At 38.0% G+C, this 21,877-nt stretch overlaps 1 pseudogene across 1 annotated transcript in view; it reads left to right on the top strand.

The window, feature by feature from the left end:
* The first annotated feature begins 1,604 nt into the window (after window positions 1-1,604).
* The window catches only part of LOC145676581 (guanine nucleotide-binding protein G(f) subunit alpha-like), a 63,103-nt pseudogene continuing 42,830 nt past the window's right edge, over window positions 1,605-21,877 (top strand). Inside the window, exons 1-5 of the transcript XR_014129403.1 lie at window positions 1,605-1,804; window positions 9,616-9,705; window positions 13,463-13,691; window positions 15,733-15,830; window positions 20,474-20,528. The product of XR_014129403.1 is annotated as a guanine nucleotide-binding protein G(f) subunit alpha-like (transcript). The remainder of the gene's footprint in view (window positions 1,805-9,615; window positions 9,706-13,462; window positions 13,692-15,732; window positions 15,831-20,473; window positions 20,529-21,877) is intronic.

Raw genomic sequence — 21,877 nt, 5'->3', positions numbered from 1 at the left:
AACGCGTTAGTAACGCGTTACTTTCGAAGTAAAGTAAGTTACTTTTTTGGGTCAAGTAACGCGTTACTAACGCGTTACATTTTAAGAGAAAGTAAAGTAACTTGTAACGCGTTACATTTTTACAAGTAACTTACCCAACACTGGTTTTACATACAGAATTATTTAACTTTGTTTGGCATACTTTACTTAGTACAAATAGTTCAACCTATTCAAGAAGTGAAACGTAATTGACGTTGCCAGCAGAATCAATTTCTTCACTTCAATTTTATCAATGGATTCTGAAAAAAATAAATTTCTGGTTTTACGTTCCATTGTCTGCCCTTTGGGCTAAAGGTGATGGATGAATCATCGAATGTCAATGTTGAAAGAATTAGAGAATGAGAATGTATGAAGGAAACAGGAGAACCCACCCGTCTATACATGATCCCATCCCGTAAACATAGGTGGACCGTTGGGTAACTATAGTGTTTTCAAAACTAGACACAAATTGACGTTTGGAGAAGCACGTGGTTGCCACATCGTGCCCATCCCGGTGAGTCATCAACTGGAACTGTCCTGTGAGTCTTAACAAAAAGGAAAAATCTAAATATTGGTCTGTTTGGATGAATGAAATGGTATGTTTATCTTCTCAGTTCGTGCATGTTGGGAAGGACAGGTATATATATATATATATATATATATATATATATATATATATATATATATATATATATATATATATATATATATATATGTGTGTGTGTGTGTGTGTGTGTGTGTGTGTGTTTTAATCACTTCTACGCACAAAAAAAGAAAGACTAAAATAGCTTCTTTCCGCCTGAAAACACGTGTTTACTATATAGCGGCCACCTTGGAATGTTGAGGTCTGTTGCCAAGGAAACCCTCCACCCACTGTTGCTGAAATGACGTTTATGATTTGACCCTCGCTGAGTGACCGCAGTAACTATGCGACGTAGATTCCCTTTTTCAAAACAAATCTGCATGTAGTTTTGAGCTGTCAATTTGTTTCTAGTTTTGGGAGCACTTTAGGGACGATCCGCGCTGGCCCCACTTCCGTTTTGAAAATTTTACCATCAGCGGCCGAGACGCGACAAAACGTCAATGAACCACAAAATTACTCCCTCAACATATGTTAAATTGCCTATATGCCTGATTTGTTTACATTAAGGTGAGTCTGAAAAAAAAGTAGGTCGGAATGGGCGCGAACCACCAACCTTATGATTACTAGGCGCATGCTCTTGCGACTTCGCCAAACAGGGGATGAAGAAAATATTGCTTGTAGAGGGATAAATCGTTGAGGTCTTTTTAATTTGGCCAATCAGAGTGCTCCTTTAACTGTGTATATTCGACGATAACCGTTTGGGATCTGATAAAGTGTGTTCGCCAAGTAATTTTATACCAAGATGACGCTCATCTAATTACTTTATTTCATAATTCTCCCATATTCACTTTGTAATGATCTGCGACAGTTGCCATCTAAATTCATACAATTACACACGGATTTTTCACTTCATGATGTTGAGGCAGAGGTTATTCTTGACCCCCGGAGCTCACTTTAGGAACAATTCATCAGAGAAAAAAAATATAATAATAACCGCATGCACATGACTGGCGATAGTTCGTGTTGCTTCCTTCGTGATTCTCCGCGACGAACCGGAGAAACGCGGATGTCCTCTCTGCTATGCGGTGGTAACTTCAACATCCCAACTCTAGATATTTGTTTCGACTGGACGAAACCGGCTGCCAGTGGCACACTAGCGACAATCCTTCGACGCGTCGCTATAGCGACAATCGACATTTACCGGTAAGTGGGCCCTAGTTCTTGGCGACGTTTATGGCAACGTTTATGGCTTGGGTCTACCGCCACAACACGTACATGGGAATCAAACAAGGAACGGTCACACTAGAGATGAACGCTCTACCACTAAGCCACTGTGCCCACTTCTCAATTGTGTCTAAAAATCGTTCCCATTAACATAATTTCTTAAGAGTGCAATTTGAAACGAACACAAAAAATCAGTAATAGTAAAAAGTTAATTACCTTCATTTCTTGTACATTTATAATAATTATTAACTTCTACAATAGGAAAACGATAATACTTCGATAATACATCGAAACCAGGGTCGATTTTAACATTTTTGCCATCCCAGGCCACTATAAAAATTCCTCCCCCCCCCCCCCAAAAAAAAAGAAAATCAATAAATACGAGTGTAGAAAATTTAAGACACTGTCTGATCACAACACTTTAATAAGCTAATAAGATCTGTGAAGTACAATAGACGGGTCAGTCTAACTTTATTTTCCTTTTAGAGTTCTGGTAAGAATGTCGTTGGCTTAGAGTAGTTTGAATGCAAAATTTCAAATTTTTTGGACAACTGCTTACTCTACCTCAAGGTCAAAGTTGGGGCCGCGGTGCTCTGGTGCATGGGGTCCCTGGTTCGATCCCAGCCCGCACCAACTGAACCTTGTGGTGGACAAACACCGTGTACGTGTGTTTCCTCGGGGTTCTCCCGCTTCTTCCCACATTCTTCATTCCACTATTTCATTCATTCATTTCTCATCAGCGTCTCCTTTAGCCTAGCCGGCATAATCGTGGGACGTAAAACTCAAAGAAAGTTCTCAAGGTCAAAGTTTCATCGGCCGAAGATAGGCAACATGCACATCACGTTCCAATTTTTGCCTTTTTATTAATCGCTTCAGTGTCCCAAGAATATATCCCAGCAACAATGTACGGAAACGAGAATTTGTTAAAATGTGCTAGTACCTCCGGTTTCAATGTTGATTTTCATAGAACAATAACAGTAAAAGACATCGAGAAGCTGTTTTTTTGAATTCGATTGAGCTTCCCAAGAATAGGTTCCATCTCCATTATGAAACCTTTGCTCAAATTGGAAGTGATAGAAGTCAGTCAATTCCGGTTTCAGCGTTGATTGCTATAGAACAAGAACGGTAATAATGATTCAAGCAATGTGATTCGTGGAATGTGATTCGACAAGTGATTTTGAACAATCGATTCAGTGGCTGAAAAGAACATATCATTCTACGAAAACCGTAAGTACTTTAAATTTACTAGTACTTCCGATGTCAATACTTACTTACATAAGTCGAAGCCGTTTCGAAGGGATTTCGAAAAGCGTTTTTTTTTTTTTTTTTTTAACAGATTCTACGTCCCAGCAATGAGTTTTGTCTTGACTTTTACCTATCTATTAAAACCGGAAGTCAAGAAGATCGGCTTTTTGGCTACAATACTGAAAGCATTACAAATAAAACTTAAATAGATAGCAATAAGCATTTTTTGATAAGGATTCAGTGCCGCAAGGACATGTTAAGCCTCTGATTTTACTCCTTTATTGTAAGAAAAGATGATAGACTAATTAGGACTTCCGGTTTCAGCGTTAAGCTATTCAGAGTAAAAAAAAAAAAAAAAAAAAAAAAAAGAAAAAGAAAAAGCGAAAGATAACGAGCAACGGATTATTGATAAGGATTCTGAAATCCTTCTAGTATACTTTGGAAGTTTATCGTAGTTTCACACTGTGAAATGAAACTCCCTTTCTGATGTTTCAGTATTGGTGTGAGACTTGCAATTTGGTGCAATAAACAATTGACAAACTTCAATAAGGAATATTCAATAATCGTTGGTTATTTATAACTGTTACTTGCACTGCAAATCATCTGGCAGGGAACATTACAACTATTTGAGGGTACTCAGCTGCGAAATTAAATTACCCGCTAATTTTAAGACTCCTCTTATTGATAGTATGTGTTTTGCTAATCATTGATTGATTGATTGATTTTGAATTTTACGTCCCGTTCAGCAGCGAGGCTATATGAGACGTGGACCCACTGATTAACGTGGAATCCGAATCACATGAGCTCCCGCCGGGAATCGAACCCGGGTCTCCCACGCCAAAGGCTCATACGCTAACCGCTTAGCCACGAAGGAGCCCTGCTAATCATTGATTTCGTCAGCACTCGTTTCGATTTTAGCAATCGATGTTTATCCGTAAATTGTGAGTATGACAAGAAAATAGATATTTCTCCAGGGGCATAAACACAATAGGCTATCAAAATACTTCCTCTCCTTTTTTTCGGAGGGGTGAGAGAATGATTGTTATCCAACATTTCATATAAGTACCTTATTTCAAATATATAAAAACAGTAATAACAAGTGGACAACACAATATATGCACATCACCTTCAAGGGCGCCCATCAGGGGAGGCAAGGTGGGGCGCTGCCCCCCCCCTAGAAGAAATTGTACTTCGGAATATCGAAAACTCAATAGAATTTTTAGAATAGTTACATTAAAATTTGAAACTATATGTGAAATGTCGCTTATACTTGCCCCACCGCCTTCCTTGGAAACCACAACATGGGTGCCATTGATCATCTTATCTTCACTTTTGATTGCTAACTTCCATTGCAATTAACAATTACAATTTCAATTGCTCATTTGTAATTAACAATTAAACATTAAACTTTTGCAATTGACAATTAACAATTACAAGTTTCAATTCCTTGGTGACCAATTAACGATTCACTTAAATTATAAACATAACCAAGAAAGTTCTCTCGCTTTTTATGAAGGTTTGTGCTCAATTGGCCCTCACAACGTCAGTTGAATGTGAATGGAGATAAGGTGAAAGTCAGTTGTTGGCAGGGGCGGATCCAGGACCGACTTCTGGGGGGCGGTGGGATGTTATACTGCTACTCTTAAGGCTCCAAACTTTGGGATGGGTTTTATTTATATATATAAAATAAGACAGTTTCCTCTTCTGGGGGAGGGGGCGATCGCCCCACCCGAAATCCGCCCCTGGTTGTTGGTGTGGGTATATTCAACATATTACGTGGTTGTGACAGTTCAGTTACACCGTGAACTTGCATAAGGACAGAGTGAACATGAGACATCCACGGAGCGTCATAAGGGCTTTTAATGCTTTACGAGTTCAAACTGGAGTCAAACGCCGCTGCAGCGGAGCGGAAAAAATGCCAGGCCTTTGGTGAGGTTGCCGTGACCACGCGGACAGTGCAGCGGTGGTTTAACAAGTTTAAAGACTGTGACGAAACATTAGAAGACGCACCACGTGCCGGAAGACAAACACATGTACAAAATGAAGATCTTCAGACAGCAATTGAAGCGAAAAGTGACCAGACATGTGAGGAACTGGGATTACAATTCAGTGTGAGTGGAGAAACCATTCGGCAGCACCTTCATCAACTTGGGAAGCACTACAAGTTGGGTCGATGGGTCCCACATGATTTGACTCCGGCTCAGAAGGCAATGCGAGCAGACACTTGTGAAAACATGTTGATGACAGACGTCTGAGGAAGGAACTATTTCTGGACAGGGTGTTGACAGGTGATGAGAGGAGGTCCTGTACGAAGCTCCACGGCGCTGTCATCATTGATCATCATTGGTTTCAAAACAGCCGATAACAGCACTGTACCAGAAGAAGGTCCTCCTCTGTGTCTGGTGGACTGCTCGTGGCATCGTGTATCGGGAACTACTACCAGCTGGTCAGAGCATCAATGCAACTGTGTACTGTCAGCAGTTGAGCCGTGTTCAAGGAAAACTTAAAACTCTGGAGAAAGCACTTCTGCATCGCAAAAGAGTTCTCCTGTTACAGGAGAACGCTAAGCTCCACGTGGCCGATTATCACCTGTTCCATTCCTTGGACAATCGCCTTAGAGGACGCCAGTTCAAATCCCTAGTAGATGTGCAAAATGCACTTGATACTTTCTTCGCTTCAGGGCCCACCAAGTTCTGCTGCAATGGAATCCATGGCCTTCCAGAACATTGGCAGGAAATCGTCAATGCTAATGGGGACTATTTTAGATCTTCCATGTATGTCTTAGGTGACGTATCAATGTTCGAAGGTGGTGGTCGAAAAAGCGACCGAACTTTCTTGGTTACCATTATAAATTGCAAATTTTGTGATTGAATTCAATGGCAATTGGTATTAATTGTAAAAGAGAAATTGAAATCAATTGAAATTACTTTTCAGAGTATTTATTTTTGATTAATTGCGACTGATTTTAATTGATTATTACCCAACACATAACTCACTCGAGCAGTTGCGGCGTTATGCATTTTGTGGAATTGGAAGGCTGAAGCAGATCTGTTTAAATTGCAATTTGGGTCATGAATTGGAGAACCCGCAGCGTTTCAGTTTTTGAAAAGCCGTAGGAGAACGGATTCAGATTATCCATAATTTGATTTATAGTTTGTCCTTAAGTGTACGTCTCTGGTATATATCTTAAAATATGAAGTGGAAAGGAATGAGATGTTGCTGGCAGTTAGATGGCTTTGACAGTATATGTAGCCTTCTCACAAATTCGTCGTATATGCTTTCATCACAAGAGTCACCTTTCTTTCTGAGGATTGATGGAAAGAATTTGTCAATTTGCTTGATAGATTCGCTAGACAGTATGTTAGGACCAGAGAAGGATATCAAAGCTTATTTTTTTTATTTTTATTTATTATTATTTATTTATTTATTTTTATGTTTATTTATTTATTTATTTATTTATTTATTTATTTATTTATTTATTTATTTATTTATTTATTTATTTATTTATTTTGCAATTAGAGATCCTGGAATGATTTTTAGAGCACTTTCTTTGATTCCAGTTTTGTGGGTTGTATCACATCCGGTCGGACTATGTAATCTTGGAAGAATTTCACACAGACTACATCCGAGTTTATGAGTTACAACATTGATATACTTCTCGTCTTTTTGTTTTCCCTGCAGAAAATGTCATCAACATGTTTTCACATCCAGTATCTCTAAATTTACAGCATGTGAAGAGACGAAGAATAAACACGTCAGTTCAACGCTGTATAACCCTTAAAAGTGAAATGAAATCTTTAAGTTTTACGTCCCACGCGTAGGCCGCCTTGGTTAAAGGAGACGGTGATGATGAGAAATGAATGAAATGGTGGAATGAAGAAACTGGGAGGAAAAGGGACAATCCCTAGAAAACCCACGCACACGCTGTTTGTTCACCAGAAAGTTCAGTTGGCGCAATCTGGAGTCGAACCAGGGTTACCATGCATCCCAGAGGTAAACCCTCTACTACTAAGCCACAGCGGGCACAATCCTTAAAAGTTCATAAGTAGTTTTACTCTGTTATTTGCTTAACAAAATGCTAGAATGAGCGTTACCAAAGCTTAAATAAGTGAAAATGCTGGAATTTGCATCAAGTTTGTCGTATGTAATTTTTGACAATAAAAAAGGGAGATTTCCAACAGAATCGTGCTTTTTCACAAATCTTTCGTCCCGTCAAAACTGAAGACCACAACATTTTAAATTAAGTGTCAATCAAAATCTTCATAGGACCATTGGTTACAGACATACACGATCACAATTATTAACTTAGCATACGCTTGGCGCCCATCTTGTGATTTGTAAATAGGACGCTAGTTTACAACTTTTTCCGCGCCGTATTACTGAGCGCAGGGCAAACTGCTCCAAAGTGTGCGAAAGGAGTTTTGACGCAGTAAAAATCGAAAACAGTTGTCATATTAGGATTACTTTTACCGCCAAGGTAATTGTAACATGTATATAATTATGCATAGTAACACCTCTCGCAAGGGATGTACCTGGTCTTACCGCCAGTGCCGAGAAAGTTTCCAGCAGAGAATTATGATTGTCGCAAAATAGGATTGCGAGAGAAACTACATAATGGAGTTACATAAAGTGGACAAAAACGTGAAGGTAAATGCTTCTTACTTCGAGAAATACATCATGATTCGAATCTATTTGAAAGATGTCTATCGTTTGTAAGGATAAAGAAGATATATGAAAAAAAAATAATAAAAATGACTGCCTTTGCGACTTCATCACTCTTGAACCACAAGACCGATCCCAATCAAATTTCAACATACATGAGTTTAGGGGTAGGGATTACTTTAGGCTATTCGCTTTGACGATGCAATGTAGGGGAGGGGAAGGGGAGAGAAATTTAAAAATGATCAAAAATGACCGATATTAGTGTTGAATCCATAGTTTTTGGGGTCGATGAGAGAAACAGTGACACTTCTGATGCTGTTTCAATCCAGAATCAGCCCTAATCGTTGGGAAGGATGAGGGTACAACGTAGGGGAAGAGGATAAACATTTAAAAATGTTCGAAAATGACTAATGTTAGTGTCGAGTCCATACTTTTAGAATTAGCTGAGATTAACAGTGACAATTCTGATGCCGTGTGCCGCAGCACAGAGGAGGGGGAGGGGGAGCTATATATAATAATGATCGAAAATGACCAATATTAGTGTCTAATCCACAGTTTTCAGGATCATTCAGATGAACAGTGACCTTTCCGATCTGGTTTAAATTTAAAATAAGCACTGGGACTTGGAAGAGGGGGATATATATATATATATAAATGGTAAAAAATGACAGATACTACTGTTGAATCTATAGTTCTTGGGTCGCCGAGATGAACAGTGACACTTCTGATGCTGTTTAAATCAATTTTCAGCCCGACACTTGGGGGATGAGGAGGGTTGACATACATTATAATGATCGAAAATGAGTAATATCAGTGTGCATTTAAATTATTTATTTCAACCCAGCGAAGAGGGTAATTTATGCTAGTTAGTTATATAATGCACAGTCAATGAACTTCAATTTTTTTAACCTCCAAATTAGTTAAAACCTAGAAGTAAATGTTAAATGAAAATAATTAGTCATACGGCTCTTATAATTTGGAAGATAAAGTAAAGAAATGGAAATAAATTCCTTCCCGGGAATTTATATACCAGGGAAAAAACCCGGGAATATTCTCATTTTTTATTTTCTTTCCCACCGGGAGTATTCCCACTGCCCATCACTAGTCACGCACTTGTGCACACACCAAGAAATCTTTGGTTTTCGTCTGGAGAGACTACAATGGCAACGCGAGTGGAGGGCGTTGCTACCTTGCAACAGAAGTCATCTTGGACACAGTGATGTCTACACAGTGCACGTAGACGTACAAGTGAATGGAATAAGTCATTTTAGGTTCGCATTTGCCATACAGGACGAACGCGCGTCTGCATAACACCAGGAGAATCCAACGCACTTTACTCACTATTTAGTATGTGTTTTCAACCTTCCCAGACTAAGTTCTTTCGAGCATCTGTAGAACATGGTAGGAGAGCGCCTGACCGGCACAAGGGTTTTCGTAACAACTAATATCCACCTGCGCCAGGATCTACACAGACCATTCATATAACATCCATATAAACATTTCCTACCTTAAAAGCTGCTTTTGTGCCCGCTCGAGGTTCTTAGACGTGCTGCTTCACTGAGTACTTTGCGTTTCTGAACAGTCTTTGTAATAAGTCTGAGATATCTCACAGGCGCCATTTTGGGATTACTACTACCTTCCTGCATCTTCTTGTAACCTACTGACTTTGGTGCAGATCTATGAACTCTTCCGGAAGTTCTTAAATATGATATCTTCCATCAAAGCATTTTGAGAATAACTACGTACGTATTTATTCTTTAGTGCTGATATTATCTTTTCATTTTTGTGGTCTACTACTAGATATTGTGATCCAAAAAATAATATATCACTCTTTATTTATTTAATTTTTAAACATTAGAACTAATAAATCCGATTTTAAAAAGTAAATTGATTTTTTCAGGAGCGGGAGAAGCTGGAAAGACCACAATATTGAAACAAATGAAAATACTACATATCCAGGGCTTTAGTGAAAGGTGAGAGCTTTATCTTGACTTGTGCCACAAGCATTACTATGGTTCCTTTACTAGAGACAGAGAAATTTGGGAGGGTTAAATCCAAAGCAAGGTATACATCACAATTGCATAAAGAACTAAATACGGGTTAGGAATGACAGTAAAATTAAATTCAATGATCTCGATAAAATACGCTTGAATCAAATTTCCACCGACAGTTTGTATCAGTGTGGGAAGAATGAAATTATGATTGTTGAGAACAGTATCCACAGGTGAAGACCACTTATACTACTCAAAAATGCTTGTTCTACGCAATGTATCATTTGCATAGGTATTATATAAAAGTAATTGATTCCCATGTCTGACTTTCCAGTTTTACTTCACAAAACTTGATTCCAGCCCTCTGCTATATTCTAAAAGCACGATTGCTGTGCAGCTTGTACCACTGGTAGACTGCACTGCATGCTCTGCTGGTCTCTGCTAAGTTGAAGCTTGTTCAAGTTACCTTGTAAACATGTGTGCTCGCGTCCATATTGTCATTCCTGTGATAAGCTTCTCCCTCTGCTTGCAAAACAAACAAACAAATCAGGAACTTTATTGCCACACTGTGTATGCTTGGCAGAAGCATTTGCACAATTTCCTCACGTGTAAAGTTCAAGATCCTTCCTCCACAGAATTTGCGAAACAAGTGTCAAACAAAAGTCAATGTTAGATAAGGAAAATTTAGCAGTTTATAGTATATGAAGTATTGGGTTGGCTCATAAGCTCAGGTATTTTTTTCAACCTTTCGCATCGCGTGAAGGTAACGCTCTATGGTACTGTGGGAGCATTCCATTGTCTCTGCCAATTCGGTGCGACGCATGTCTTTGAGGTCGAAATTTCCGTCTTTGAATTGTTTAAACCAATTTTGAGATGTCTTAAGAGGTATCGCTTCTTCGCCATACAGTTCACAAATCTCCCGAGCAACTTCTGTGGCTTTGGCACCTCGATTAAACGCAAAAAGCAGAAGGTGTCGAAAATTATATATTTTGTTGACTTGACACTCATTTTAATGAACTGAAAAGAAAAAGTATTTCAGCATAAAAAAAAACTAAACACACTGTTTTGTAGAGCACATAATTCTTTATCGAATAACATAAAATGCGTTGCAAAACATTTTATTTTTCACCCAAAATTTTCACTAAATAAATCGCTAGGACTTATGGGCCAACCCAATACTATGAAACCAAAGCGGTAAAAGTTCGGGTCACGGTATTTTGAGCTGAAAATTACATGATACCTTTTCCAACATTCCACATACATCAATGTGTAGTTTATATAAAGACATAGGTCGTCCACCAGGCTCCCTACTGAATTCAATAGACTTCCAGCTATCATAGACACACCTCTGACAATTTTCCAATCCACATTTTGTTGACTCACACTTGGTCATCCATTTCGACCCAAGTTGTAACCGTTTCCAACCTCTTGGGACTTACTCATTTATCTCATTATACAGGATTTGGAGGATGAAGCTTACACATATTCCTACCGGAATTCTAATTGAACAGTAATGTGTGTCTTAATCTTGGTGCAGCACCACACACAACAAGATTTTTTTACCTGATTATGCTGTCGTTGTCATTAATGTCAAATCTAAACAGAAAAGAACTGTTAACACAACATTGAAGTGTCGGAGTTCTGATTGAAATGGTAATGAGACTTTACAAAACCTTCATGAATGTACTATGTAGTTGCTGTGAAATAAAATTCAATGACGTCAACATGTTACGTGCCACACTGATGATGTTGTGATTGGGAAATGGCAAGGACTTCGATAGGGACATTTTCTTTTCTCCTAGAATGTCAATTTGCCCGAGCAAATTATTTTATATATTAACCTTCCTGAACATACTTATTTAAAATATTGCGTTACATTGTATTGTAGTAAAAAGAATATCGAAAATTAAGAAGGAAGAGTGATCTGATTGGGCTTCGAAGGCAACAGCAATAATCCGATTGTTTCTTTGTAATATTTAACATATGAACAGTCGTTAACCCTCGCACTACCTAGGTATCTTTTCGTAACGCAGACTATCAAGGGAGGCCATATTGTGCTCACCTGTTAAAATTAAATATATCTCGCAAACAAATTAGAAACTCTCACAAAAATCTACAGTGACTGAAGTGAACAGTATGTAGGATAAAACTAATAACTATTTATTATGCTTCCATCTAGGCAGTGTCGGCGGTTGGACGTTAAAAGTGGAGGGGCAAGACATGATCTGAATATTTGCATATGAATGTTAATTTTCCTGCTTGTTTCTAATATTTTGTTTGACGAAAGGTTGTATAACTAATAGGATACTATCTTTTTCAGTTAAAATACCGTATATAGTATTTCATATTTTATTAAGTAAGGTGACAAGAGCAACGCCAGTAGGTAGTAGCCCTTTGTACTCTTAAACAACAAAAGTGTAAGAAGAGATTTGATTCCTTGCTCATGAACATTTTAAAATTCTGTCTGGAAAACTGTGATATCAGATTATTGAATAACAAATTTGCAAAACAAATAAATAGAAAGGATAATATTAATCATAGTAATAAATAATGATGCTTGTTTAGCAAAAGTCATATTGAAACAGGGATTAATGAACAACTTAATTTTTAATTCCACACATGCTATTAAATGTGTTATTACTCTTAGAAAATGAAAGACAGTAAATACTACAAACATATGCTACGGTACGACATTTAAAGAAATATTTGCTTTTGCAACTTCCCGAAACATATTCGTTGCCATTAGGTGCAGTTTTCACTTTCTTGGAGCACATCAAAACACGACAATACTTAGATTCACTCCATACTCCAGTTATACAAAATAACACTAAAACCTAGAATTATCTTGAATTCACTAAATTTAATTGTATATACACTCGTACACCCCTAACACCTACTTCACTCATATGGAAAAGATAGAAGTTGTTTCTTACTACGCTATTTTCCCTTACTTTAGAAAGAAGAAAAGACATTTTAGGAACTGCCAATTTTTGTGCAATTAAAAAATAACTTGTGAAATACTTTTTTTCTTCTTTTACGAAATGCTCTCTGAATTAGTTTCAAAGCGGCTGACTAACATATCGAACCCTTGTAAAAAGTGAAAGTATGCTGAAATTGTTGTGCTCCAATAGGTTAATTATGGGGTTATTTTCTGTGGCAATTAAAACGCAATTCCTGTTTTCTTTACTCCACGGGAAGACAAGCAATACGTACTCACGGAACGGCAAATATATGGCACCATTTTATCTATGAACCAATAATATATACAAAAAATTTACATTTCTAAATGAAACTATATACATTAATGGGTTACTTCAAAAAAGTGCGGGGGCAACTGCCCCCTTTGCCCCCCCTAATCGCCGCCTATGCATCTAGGAGTGACACTTCTAAATGTCAGTCACATCTCTTACCAACGGGAGGTGGTACTTTGTGTCCATCAACTTAAGATAGCAAATTTTATGAGACAAACTAACGTTAAATTTGCACCATCGTAAGGTATACGCTTTAGTTAAACATGCTGAGCAATAACATATTTTCTTACATTTTTTTTTTTAGAAATAATTAGAAGAGTAATTACAAAAAATATTCTGAGGGGGCACAAAGCACTCCCCCCCCCCTTGGTAGTCCAAGGGTTAAGCCTTTATCATCTAACGTCCTAATTTCTTCCTCATTACAAGGTATAATTGTCGTACGTTGTTCTAATTATTGTCTGTCTATATATATGTGTATTTCTTTCCAGAGAAAGAATAGAGAAGATTCCTGACATAAGGCAAAATGTACACGAAGCTATTTACAGTATTATTAACAACATGAGAAAATTTAATCCACCAATTGAGTTAGAGAAAGCGGAAAATGAGAAGAGTGTAGATTTCATATTGTCGCTGCCGCCACCTGTACAAATTCTATCCCTCGATACATTCCAACAAAGAGGCTCTCACGTAATAGAAACGCCCAGACACTATTCGCAGGTAATGCCTTCATAAGTAGCACTCTTCTTAAATATTTTAGCATAAGAATATCTCTGTAACTAAAATTTTGAAAGTTTCTCACAATGAATTTAGTGTATATTTTCTGTAATTGTCTTCTTGATCTGCAATTGAAATGACCTGAAAAGTTTTGTCTTCATTTAGCGCGGCCATTTTTTTTTTTTTTTTTTTTAATATTCAATTAGAACTGAACAATCTAGCGAAAATTTGGCATCGACCAGCGAAAACCACACGTTTCGAGTACTTCTGCAGTTCGAGATTTCATTGTTGAAATTATTGTCCACAAACGTGAAAACTTTCCGTGACAATAAACACATAAACCTACCATTTTAATATATAGATTCGAGATACATCGTATGATCAAAGTATTCGACACGAAGGTTCCTGCAGCCGCGGTGGCTCAGTGGTAGAGCATTCACCTCTGGTGTATAAAATCTTTGGTTTGATCCCAGCTCGCGCCAAGTGAGCTTTGTGGTTGACAAACACCATATGTGTGGGTTTTCTCAAGGTTCTCACATTTCCTCCCAGTCTTTCATTCCATCATTTCATTCATTTTTCATCACCCTCTCCATTAGCTTGGTTGGCATATTCGTGGGACATAAACTTAAATATTTCATTTCATTTCATTTTTTACGAAGGTTCCTTGCATTGGTGTTGACTAGTCAATTTCATTTCCCTTATTAGGATTACGTAGTGAGACTTATTGTGTTTTTAATATGTCCGACCATCGTTCCGTTCGTCCATCTATTGCTCAAAAGATTATCTCACCCGAGCTCGTTAATGGAACAAATCCGTTAAAGGATTAACGGATAATGGCAACTTTAACGATAGCTTTCTATAGTCCATATACAATTATTGTAACGCATTTTTTAAATTCTATTTTCTGCAATAGCTAGAGCAATCATCTCGTCCAAGTTCGTTAATGGAATTAATCCTTTAACGTATTAACGGATATCGCTGACTGTAACGGTGGGTATCTCTATCGCATATTCCGTACATGCAAGCGAATTTTTGAATTATGTTTCTTGCATCAGATAACTAGAACGATTATCTCCGCCGAATTCTGTAATGAAGTACATCTAACTTCTTAACAAATAACGGTGACTAATGGTGTCTATCCGTATTTCATATATGCAAATATTCCACGTGGACTTCTCTATGATCGTTACAGGAGATTATTACTATTGTAGATGCCTCCAGAATAGCGCAGGATAATGTTCTAGGACTCCAGAATAGCATAGGATAATGTCGTAGGTCTCCAGAATAGCGTAAAATAATGTCCTAGACCCTCAGAATAGCGTAGGATAATGTTGTAGGTCTCCAGAATAGCGTAGGATAATGTCGTAGGCCCTCAAAATAGCGTACGATAATGTCGTAAGCCTCCAAAATAGTACAGAATAATAACGTAGACCTCCAGAATACCATAGGATAGTATCGTAGGTCTCCAGGATAGCGTAGGATAATGTTGTAGGCCTTCAGAATAGCATGATATAATGTCGTGAGTCCCGGAAATAGCGTAGGATAATAAAGGTCTCCAAAATAGCGTAGAATAATGTCGTAGACCTCCAGAATAGCGTAGAATAGTGCCGTATGCCTCCAGAGTCGCATAGGATAATGTTGTAGGTCTCCAGAATAGCGTAGGATAATGTCGTATGCTTCCAGATTGGCGTAGTATAATGTCGTAGGCCTCCGAAATAGAATAATAAATTTAGTAATGTAAATTTTCGTTTAGCATATAGATTTTGAAATATATACTAGTCTAAAACAGTGAAATAAAAACTTACATGTTGTGTTGGCAACAGTGTTAATGTGGTGGTACTGCAGAATATGTCAAACGATTTCTTCTTTATTAATATTTGCTTCGTAAAGAATTTCATAGTTGTTTTATATACATATACAGTATATACTTTTTATGACATGACAATAACAGATATAATTCTTGAGATAAAATATACGTAGGCTACTTTATTGCTAGACAGGAAGCTGTTTTAATTTTATTTTATTTAAATATAAATTGTTTCAGGAGTTCTACGTGCACGCCAAACAATTATGGGCTGACGAAGGTGTTCGAAATTGTTTTAAAAAGTCGAATGAGTTTCAACTGATTGACAGTGCAAAATAGTAAGTATTTATTAGCCTTCCTTTAATAATTTGCTATCTACATAACAATTATGTAATCATACTTTCAAATGTACCAACATCATGTTCACTTCATATATTATAGTATGCAGTATGAAGACTTAAAAAATGCAAATTTATTTTTCTTTGTCTTGTAACGTGTCTGAAATGAAATGAAATCTTTGAGTTGTACGTCCCGCGGTTATGCCGGTTAGGCTAAAGGAGACGGTGATGATAAGTAATGTATGAAATGGTGGAATGAAGAAAGTGGGAGGAAACGGGAGAACCCCGAGAAAACCCACGCACACGGTCTTTGTCTACCACAAAGTTCACTTGGCGGGGGCTGGGATCGAACCCGGGACCCCAAGCACACGAGGTGAACGCTCTACCACTGAGCCACTGCGGCCCTGTAACGTGCCTGTACTTTGTTCGCTAACAGATAAGAATTATGCAACATATGGATGGGGATTTCTGTTTACTTATTTTTACGAATAGGCAAGTAGGACATTTAATATTGTAATGTTAGTACGTACTACGTTGCTCCACACTATAACTAGAACGGAAGCAATTTTTTGCTTTTTATTTTATCTATTTTATTTTTTATTTTTTGCAGTAGATAACTAGATCTACTATATTGGCAGTCCTTAACAGAACCCACACAACACACGATGTTTCTGGGATGTCCCATTTTGATCCCAATTATCCCATATAGTTCCCAGGATATCAAGAATATGAGTAGACATCCAATGGACGTCCTGCATGGAACGCCCTAAAGGAATTCTACGTAGGATGTCCACGGGACGTTCCGGATGGACAGGAGATCCCAGGGAAATCCCACGCCGAACATACCTAGGATCACATTACCCCATGATTTACCAGTAGATATCCCTTTGAGGTCCCGTTGAATATCCCGTTTTACGGAATATTAGCTGTCATCTGGATATTCCGCGGAGGTCCTATGGATGTCCCGGGGCAAATTCGGATCATTCCGGGATGTCCTGCTGTCCATTCCGGATCAGTTTCGGACGTCTCGTGGATGTCCGTGTGCTATGTGGGAATTAATCCCTTAACGGTTTAATGGGTAACATTGATTTAAACCCGTCCGTTTACTCCACACAATAACTCTTGAACCAAAGTGAACTTTCAAATTCTTTTTTTTCTCTGCAGTAGATAGCAAAAATGATTATCTCGGTTAATGGAGTCTATTCATTAACATTTTAAAACTAACGGTGATTCTAATGATGCCCGTTACTCTACACACTAAGTACTGAACTAGCAGGCCAGTTGGAAATGTCCTGTTCTCTGGCACCTGTAACATTGTACGAATGTCTACACCCTTACATGGTTCAATCTCGACCTTGAAGTGCAGCAGAAGACGAAGATTGTAAATCTGCTAGTTTGAAAAGGTGACCTAGAAGACAGGGGAAGTCTAGTCTTGTTCCCTTTCCATCTGGACGACCTTTGAGCAGTGATTACGCTGATTGAGTGTATCTCAGCTTTTCCAGCGCTTTGTGGATATATTTTGCTACTGTAACAATTAGTAATTTTTAGTCACCACTTTTGAGGATCAGGCTTAATTGGGGAGATCCAATTAATACGAAGCTTGTGTTTGAATGCAGTAAGCTTCAATTCTCTGGTTGTCCTGTACATACGCGCCGACTACGTGGGTGCTCCGGGGCTCCAGGACCGACAGAAATAATCTTGTAAGTGCGCTGCACCCACAAGACTTTTAGTTTGGAGCCGGTTTGAACCCGTTTCTTTTTAGTTTAACTCAGCCGTGTTACCGACTGGGCTAGGACAGTCCTAACTTATCCTTATAGTAACGATATATTTTAATTTATCACAGCACAGCCCTTATGACAGTGTTCATAAAAGATTTTTAACTAAAATAAATCAATCAGATATCGATACTTCCCTGAAAACATATAGGCTAACACGTCCCGTCATTGATATGTACCTACATAAATTTTGGAAAGTCGGCGCCGTTGGTCCCGCATATTGGCCCAATGAATTTTGACTAGCTCGTGGTTATGGAACACATCAGGAAGTTTGGTATAGGTAGCTACCTACGTTTGTACATATGTGTTCTTAATATCAGATATGAAGATAGGCGGGACCTTCTTAGCTGCTAGATCCGGGAGGGCGATTTCTCCTGGAGTGTCTTCCTTCTCCTTGGCAAATTTCATCTTCTCTGGTTGTTGTCCTGCTGTTACCATTTCATCATCATCTTCCCCTCCCGCTATGGACTCTGCTTCCAGTTTCTGTTGTCGGACCATAGCATACTGATTACAAAGTTGCATTACTGACGCTATTGTGCCGAAATGGCATGTTTTATATTTATATTTTTCTTTAGCGTGACGCATCCTTGAGATGCGGGGGTTCGCCTTACCCATCACAATGGGTGGATGCATTAGCTGCTACTAAAACGGCATTTTTGTGCAAGCGTGCGCTGGCCCCCTCAAGGATTATATCTTCGACTCGGTAAGAGATATACAGGATAATGGAATATTATGAAATATGGTGTGAATAAATGCTCTTTATTATCAATCTTTTTTAAATTCTATTCGAAAGGGAATTTTATGATCTTTGATCATGAACATGAGGCTAGATTGGGATGATATTTGGAGATGTAATAATTTAGTGAAACACAACTCACAAACATATGTTAGATAAACAAATGGTGTTATCTCCCCTCCCGTATTTGCAGATAATAATATTCTGCGAACGCCATTGTATTTCCAGGGGCGGACTGGCCAGGGCCGCTAGGCCGCAATCTCGGCCTAGGCCCTCTCTGAAAAAAATTAATAAAACAATAAAGAAAGAAAGAGAAAGAGAGAAAAGCTAAAACAGAAGAAAGCTAAATAATTCGGAAAATCACTATTATTATGCTGCCAACACACACACCTCTTCCATCCTTCCATCAATAAGTTAAGTTTTTCAATAGGGCCCTTTTGTTACTGGATTTGTGGCTAGGCCCATCTTTCGCTATGGTCTTTTATTATTAGAAACTGTGATTTAGTTTGTGCCTGGGGCCTTGGGCCCTTCATTTAATATATTGGACAGTTGGGGCCCCTCTTACATTACGTTGAGCAGTTGGGGCCTCGTAGCCATTTTTCATTATTTTGGGCAGTTGGGGCCCTTCTTTCATTATATTGAGCAGTTGGGGTCCTTCTTTCATAACATTGAGCAGTTGAAGCCCTAGGCCTTTTTTCATCATGTTGGGCTGTTGGGACCTGGGCCCTTTTATCATTATGTTGGACAGTTTTTTATAATGTTGGGCAGTCTTTCATTATGTTGGGCAGTTGAGGCCCTTCCATCGTTTGAAGACTGGGGCCTGGTTTGTAGCTGGGCCCATATTTAACCACAAGCTGATTGGTCCTTTGTGGATGTTGATACCGCTTGTAAGTCTATATTTGGTAACTCAAAAATGGAAAAACAGCGCATTAAAAAAATATTTTCTATTAAAACGTTTATAAAATTGCAGAAGAAAATAATGGAAGCCGTCAAGAAAGCGAGCATTTTCAACGTAATGGTTTATTCTACCAATATGTTTCATTGTTCAATCAGCTGGCTATAGTAATCCGCTACGTTATAAACGCTCAAGTACTTGAGAGGCTGTTAGCAGTTGTCGTAAACAGTGACACTACAAGACAAGTAACTTATGATGAAATCAAAATAGTACTTTGTGCCAACAATGTTTTGATGTCTGATATTGTAAGCTGCTCTTTTGATGGAGCTGCTAACTTGAGTGATGATACAAAGGAGTTAAAGCATTTTGGAGAAGGATAATCCTGAAATCAGTTACACCCAATGCATGGCTCATGCTCTTCATTTGGTTATGATAAATTTGACTGAGCATATCCCTAAAGCATATCCCTGAGCATAACTCATAGCTTGCAAAAACTATCAAGTAACAACGAATTTACAACTGCATAACGCGATGGTTCATCGCAGGTGTTCATTGTACGCAGTGGCGCAACCAGGATTTTATTTCGGGAGGGGATAAGAATATCCAGTACAGTAGTCTGCAAACGACGTGCTACACCATCTATTATGGACAAAATTGAAAGTTTGAATTTTCCTCATTACAAGCAATTTAGTTATCTTTATTATTAACATCCTAAAAGACCTTCAAATGAAAATTCAAATTCACAAATTCTCAATTATTAACGGTTACATGTTTTAAAACTTGCACTATAATTATTATTTTGTAAATCTTTATTTTTGCATAAAATGACGTAGTCTTTACAAACATTTATTACTCAAAGATATTAATGTAGAGTTTCCACTGAGTATTTCTCCTTTCATACACTGCTTTGATTTAATTCAATATTCAATTATGTATTGATCTATTTTGAAATTTCACCAAAATTTGTCTGCAGCGCTGCTGTATAAAATAGGCCAGGCTTGTTTCGGGGAGGGCCTGGGCCTCTCGAGCTCATTGCTAGTTGCGAAACTGGTTGTACGCTATTTTAGAAATTGGTGTTATAGTCTGTGGGTCCTCCATGGTAACAGCGGCCTAGGCCCTAATATACCCAGTCCGCCCCCGTGTATTTCAGATATATTGTTACATATTACTGTATAAGAAGAAATGTGTAGAACGCAAGGAGATTCTATCTAACGTGTATACTTTGTTGTCTTTCCAGCTTCCTAGACAGACTGGATGAAATCCGAAAGCCTAACTACGTGCCTTCGGATCAGGTCAGTTTTCAATATAAGCTTAAGGTTCCTTATGTCTTACAAGGTACATTCGCGAAGTATCCCCTCGGCATTCGTGTAAAATTGATTCTAAAGCAAAATTCTCCGCGGCCCAATGAGTATTGTACTAATTTTAGTGGCTCATGCCGGTAATTTGCATATTTGTGACGCTTCATATATCCAGAATTCAATCATACACTAATAGAATACTCGGACACAAAATCGCTTTTAGTTTCTTTAGATGTAACTGAACATAAATGTCGGCATATGCAGAACAAATTGGATTAAGTGCTGCTTTTCTGGCACATGTGACCCGACCCGGCCGCCATCTTGGATCCGCCATATTGGATTCAACTCTCGGTTTTTCAAATAGGAATGGGTACGAGTGATACATCAAATTCTTGTACAGTTTTCTCGGAAATTCATTGGTGTAGTGAGTTTTACCGTAGCTTATACAGTTTGCAATGTATTGCATGTTAAATATCAGACACTTCACGAATATTGAACCAAATAGTAAGCTTTGCACTGCCCCGTGTGTATATGTAATATTTTACGTGATTTATCCTAAACGAAATAGTCTCTGAACCAGTGGCGGCCGGTGGTGTGGTTTCGGGTGTTGCAGTACGAACGATCGGAGACAGAAGATATAAAGTGGACTCATTGACTAATCAGCAGAACTTTAGATGCAAATGCTATGTGACATGTTAAATTAAATAAAATTCTGTTTTAAAAAAATAAAAAATGCAGAACATTTTATCTGATTAACCACCTTAATTAATTAGTAAGTTCATTCTCCTCTCTTTGATTCGAACAAATCTGTCTAATACAAGCTGGTTGAACTCTGGTATTCTTATTGTCAGGTCTTTTTTTATGGAAAGCATAACCAATGGTGATAACCTTTCTTGGGACATTCAATTCCTTGAAAGTGTCAATTCTTTCTCATGTGGAAAAAAACTTTTCGTCTCTTGCTGACGCCATAGGTACAGTTAATATTAATTTCAGAAGCTTTGTAGATTAACTAAATATTTTTTCTAGATTATTGCAAACGATTCATTCTAGCAAACTCAGTCCCTGACAGTGATCCGAATTCCTCTTCAGCGTTGACCGAAGAGAGTTCGAACAGAGATTAGTGTTATAAAAATTGTCCATTGAACACACTTTATTCACAGTTTATCCAGGAAAATTTAAAATAAATTGAGGAAATGTATCTGGTGCAAACAACATTACTACCATAAAACATATTGTAAATTTAAACTGGATTTTTTTCGAACACTCTCCTGAATTGTCCTTTGCTTGTTTTGTCTAAGTCTTAATTGCAAGTTTTTCCTCAGTTGAAAGCTGGTCAATGTTTT

Source organism: Thermobia domestica, unplaced genomic scaffold, assembly GCF_964235325.1.
Source record: "Thermobia domestica unplaced genomic scaffold, izTheDome1.hap1.1 HAP1_SCAFFOLD_231, whole genome shotgun sequence".
In the NCBI taxonomy this organism is placed as follows: Eukaryota; Metazoa; Arthropoda; class Insecta; order Zygentoma; family Lepismatidae; genus Thermobia; species Thermobia domestica.
Note: the sequence above shows the minus strand (reverse complement) of the source record. Positions and strands in the feature narration are given on the sequence as shown.